The sequence below is a fragment of the Pediculus humanus genome, genomic scaffold (assembly GCF_000006295.1).
Source record: "Pediculus humanus corporis 1103172107733 genomic scaffold, whole genome shotgun sequence".
NCBI classification, from domain to species: Eukaryota; Metazoa; Arthropoda; class Insecta; order Psocodea; family Pediculidae; genus Pediculus; species Pediculus humanus.
The window spans coordinates 265,326-270,885 of record NW_002987336.1 but is presented as its reverse complement, the minus strand read 5'-3'; positions in this window follow the sequence as shown (position 1 = coordinate 270,885).

The following is a 5,560-nucleotide window of genomic DNA, read 5'->3' as shown; positions in this document are numbered from 1 at the left end:
TTTTGATGACGTTTTTTTTTCATAACGAATTTTATTATGATGATAATAATAATAATAATAAATGAACGCGTGGGTTTTCTGGAAAAATTAGTAGTAATAATAATAATATAAATAAATAAATGAATAATCGGTTACGTTTCGCGTTATTATCATTATTTTTTATTCATTTATGCATATCCGGTTTAAAATACTATTATGTATAAATAAGAAAAATTTTGTTTTACGACGGGGGGCCGGGGGCTGGAGAGTAAAGGAAAGGATAGGATAGATAAGGGGTGTGGGGGGAGGGTGAGTTTAATTTTGGCTCACGGTGTTTAAATATTGACACAAAGGTTGAAACTAAAGTTAAGTAAAATATTTCGCGTTTATTATTATTATTATTATTATTATTATTATTAGTCTTTTACTTCAGATATTATTTGATTTTAAAGTTTTCATTTTAAGTTTTATTATCATCATCATTATTATTATTATTATTATTTTGTATGTGTGTCTGTAAAATCCGTCGGTCGGATTAAACTTTAAAAAGAAAAATCGAAACGTTTTTCATTTTTTTTTTTTCATTTTCCTTTTTCCGATGAAATAAATTTTCATTTTGAAATTGAATCATCATCATCATCATCATCATTTTGGGGAGAAAGAAAGAAAGGAAGGAAGAGAGAAAGAGAGAGATAGAGAAAAAAAAAAGTAAAAAAAAGAAAAAAAAAAGAAAAAAAATTTTCCTCTTTTCTATATAAAAATTAAATAGGGAGAAATATATATAAGATGAGAGAGAGTTTGTGGAAGAGAGAGAGAGAGAGATAGAATTAGGGGATGTTTCTGGCATTTTATGGGGAAAAATAAGGCTGACTGACAAAGGTTCATGGACAATGGTTGGATTGTAGAGTTTGTGCAAGGGTAGAATAAAAAAAAAAGAGAAGAAGAGTGGTATAAGGAGAGAAATTCTGGGGTGGCGAAGCTGACGCGCTGGGCGGCTGACGTGTCGCTTGCAGCAGCCTCATTGCCATGGCAACTTATCATCTTCATTTAATGTAACAATGATTTATTTAAACGAAATAAAATTCAAAATGGGCGAAATGTAAAAAAAAAAAATCATATTCAAATCCATTCTAAATTTACAATTTAATAATAATAAATATTCTCTCTCTCTCTCTATCTCTCTCTTATATATATATATATATATATATATATTATAATAATATAACCAATTCCCCCCCCCACTTCTTATTCAAAAAAAAAATAATAATATTATAGCAAGATCATTTTCGACATTTAAAATCATTTCCTGTTTTTTTTTTAAACGACAAAATCATAAACAAATTATTATTATTATTATTTTTAATATAAACGTAAAAGTATAATTGTAATAATAATAATAATATTACGATGAGAATATATCATTATTATTATTATTATTATTTTTATACGTTTTTTAAAGACTTATAAATCAAAGATAGGCCATTTTAATTTTAAAGTTTGACCGCCCCGGGCAATTTTGAGCCCTCTGACATCATCATTTTTATATATTTTTCAATATATATATTATTATTATTTTTTTTTCCCTATAATGGCTTTCCTTACGTATATATGTACGAGTTGTGACGTCATAATATATATGCACATACATACATAACATTTGCTTATTAATAATTTTAAAAAATTCCAAATGATCGTTTTAATAATGTTTACACCTCACTTATATATATTATTTAATAAATTATTAATATTATTATTATTTTTTTTTATAAATAAATTAACGAAAATGATAATGATGATGATGATAATAATAATAATAGCATCATTGATATTCGAAAATTTGTAGTTCCTGAGAAATCGTCGGGTAGAAACCTGAAGGAATAAATGCTTAAAAAATTCGACAAATAAAAATCTCGTCGTGTTTAAAAATGAAATAATAATAATAATAGTAATAATAATGATAATGATGATGATGATAATAATAATAATAATAATAATATCTATCGTTCGACGATCGTTTCTCTCTTTGAAAAATAATAATTTTTTTTTTTTTTTTTTTGGTTAAATTTTAATATTTTTCGTTCGTTTTTTTTTTTTAAATAACAATAATAATTTTTATGTAATTTGACAAAAATCACATCCGCCATTTTGTACATTACGAAAAATAAATAAATAAGTAATAATAATAATAATAATAATAATAAAAATTGAATAAAATTTAATTTGTTTTTTTTTTTTTTTTCGAAACGTGTTTGCGATTTTATTCAGATTATAATAATAATAATAATAATAATTTAGCAACAAAAAAAAATTTATGAGTTAATTATTAACTTTAATTAATAATAATATTACAATGTTATTATTATTATTACTCTTACGTAATTATTTTGAAAAAAATACTTAGAATTTTTTTATTTAAAAACAAAATTAATTTATTATTATTATAACAATAACTACGTCTTTTATAATTAAATATATTAATTAATAATATAACTTACGAAAAAGTAAAAAATTTAATAAACAAACAAAACAAACAAACAAACGTTAAGTGCATTCATTATTAATTATTATTATTTTTGTTGTAAATAAACTATAATGAGACGAGTACTTGTAACGAATAATTTATATATATATATTTGAACAACAACTAAACCTTTACTACTCGATTGCCCCAACAAATTTAAAAAAAAAAAAAATTTTCAAAGCAACAAACAAAAGGTATCAAAAAATAAATAATAATAATAATAATAATAATAGTAGTAGTAGAAAAAAAACCGGAGGCTATTGAAAAAAAAAAAAAAAAAACATAAGGAAACAGGGATTCCTTAAGGCATATTCCACGCTTCAAATATTTTCTATACAGAATTCATCATATCGGATTTGCCTTTTTTTTTTTTTTTAATATATTTACGTTTTACGTTTTCTTCATCATTATTATTATTATCATCACCGTCGCCATTTTCTTTTTTTTTTTTGTCTTGGTCGTCATCGTTTGGAAAACGAATTTTTTTTTATTTATATTCGTTCTATTATTTATTATTTTTTTTTTTAACCGGAGAAAATTTACTGGAATTTTATTTATTTATTTATTTGTTTATCGATCGATGAAATGATAATAAAAAAAAATGTCGCCGCCATATTTGATGACGTCACAAAACCCGAATTTAAAAAAAAAAAAAGAATTTCAAGTTTTATTTTTTTTTTTTTTGGGGAAAAAGAAAACCATCCTTGCCTCGGGGGGGTTCCCGTAGGTTCAAGTTTTTTTTTTTTTTACCCAGTCGTATCCCAAAAAATAATAATGATGATAATAATAATAATAATAATAATAATAATAATAATAATAATACGGTAAAATTGATTCAAAGTTTTTTTTTTTTATTTGTAGAAAAAATCAACGAAAGAGAAAAAAAGAGAAAAAAAAAGAAAAAAAAAATTTTTTTTTTCTTTTCTTTTCTTTGTGTTTAAATAAAAAAAAAAATCTCTCGAGTTTGTTTGTTTGTTTGTTTGTTTCCTTTTATTTATTGTTTGTATTCTTTTATTTTATTTTTATTTTTTTTTCCTTTTTATTTTTCTTTCTTTTAATCTCATTTTCATTGTTTGATTTGTTTCTATTTTTTTTCTCTCTCTTTTTCTCTTCATTTTTTTTTCTCAGTCTTGCGAATAATAATTTTTTGAACTTTTTCCATCTTTTTCTTACCCATCATCATCATCATCATCATCATCATCATCATCAACAACAACCGGAAAAAAATAAAAAAAAATTTGTTAATTAAAAAAAATACAAAATGTAAGTAACGAAGCCGCCATATTTATCTCCAAAAAAACGGTTTAACCGTATCCGGTGACGTTTTTTTTTTTTTTTTTTTTTTGAATAAAACTTAACCGAAATATCCTATTATTATTATTATTATCATTATTATTGTTGTTGTTGTTGTTGTTAGATCGATAATGCTATAAGAAATGTGACCCGACCTGGACAAATGTTATTTTATACCATTGAATATTCGCGATTACTGATTTTACGGATAACTTAATCTTATTCCAAATCATTTAGTTTTGTGTGAGATAGAAAGAGATAGAGATAGATAGACTATTGACAAATCGATATTTTATTTATTTTAGATTTCATTGACTGATCGATTTTTTTCTTTTTTTTTTTTTTTTTTTTTTTTTCGGGGACAACTTCATTCAATACACAAACGTTTAAGTGATATCGATTGTTTTCTTTTTTTTTTTTTTTTTTTATTTCTTGTCAAATCGTCCGTAAAACAATCTTTACTTTACTTTTTTTATTTTGTCAAACAAACGTTTGCGGCTTCAACCGACGGTTTTTTACTTTCAAAATGGCGGAAAAAAGAAACTAAGAGGAGAACCAAAAAAAAATTATTTTTACTTCTGTTTTTTTTTCTTTTTCCCCGATTAAAATTTCGTCGTTTTTAAGTTCAATGATTATTATTATTATTATTAACAATGGTATTAATGTTATTATTATTATTATTATTATTATTAACAATGGTATTAATGTTATTATTATTATTATTATTATTATTATTATTATTATTATTATTATTATTATTATTATTATTATTATTATTAATAATAATAAAAATGAAAAAATTAAATCGATGAAACTAAAATAATGACGTGTAAACATGTAAAAATTAATTTTAGTTATTATTATTATTATTATTATTGGGAAGTGAGAATTTTTAATTACGGAAGGACTTAATTACTACGGAAAATAATTCCAGAATCCTGGATTTGAATCCAGAGTTTCCAGTTAATTAATCGATTTTTTTTTTGTTTTCTGGAGTCGAATTAAAAAAAGGAAAAAAATTTTTTTTGAGTAAAGTTTTTTTTTTTTTTTTACGAAAAAAATAAATATTTAAACTACTTTGCGAGAAAATTAACAGGAGAGAGAAAAAGAGAGAGAGAATGAGAGAATGAGAGAAAGAGAAAGAAGAGAGAGGAAGAGAAAGAGAGAGAGAATTTTTAATAAAAAAAAAACAAAAAATAAAATTATTGCAACAAACTTTTCACCCGTAAATTTTTTTTTTCTGTTTTTTTTTTTCATCTATATCGTTTGTTTTTTATACTTTTACGCCGTGTTTGTTTAACGCTACAAACAATGATAATAATAATAATAATATATTTTTTTTAAATAAATTTTTTCGACCCAACAAACGAGGGAATAAAAAAAAAATGGACGCTAATAAAATGGCGTTTAAAAAAAAACTAGAAAATTGTAAAAAAAAGAAATAATAGTTTTATTACCGCATGCTGTTTTGTTTGTTTCTTCGTTTGTTCGTTCGTTCGTTTGTTTAAACAGGTGATGATAATAATAATAATATTATAAATAATAAAATAAAACGAGTGAAAGTATTTTTTTATTTTTATTTTTTCAAATATAAACGTTCGTAATAAATAAAATTAATTCGTCGCGTGGAAAAAAATAAAAAAAAAATTTTTCGTACGTACTCGTTTTGTTATTTATTTATTTAAATAGTTAATAAGTTATTAACTTATTTATTTATTTATTGAAACTAATAATAATAATAATAATAATTAATAAAATTTTTTTTTA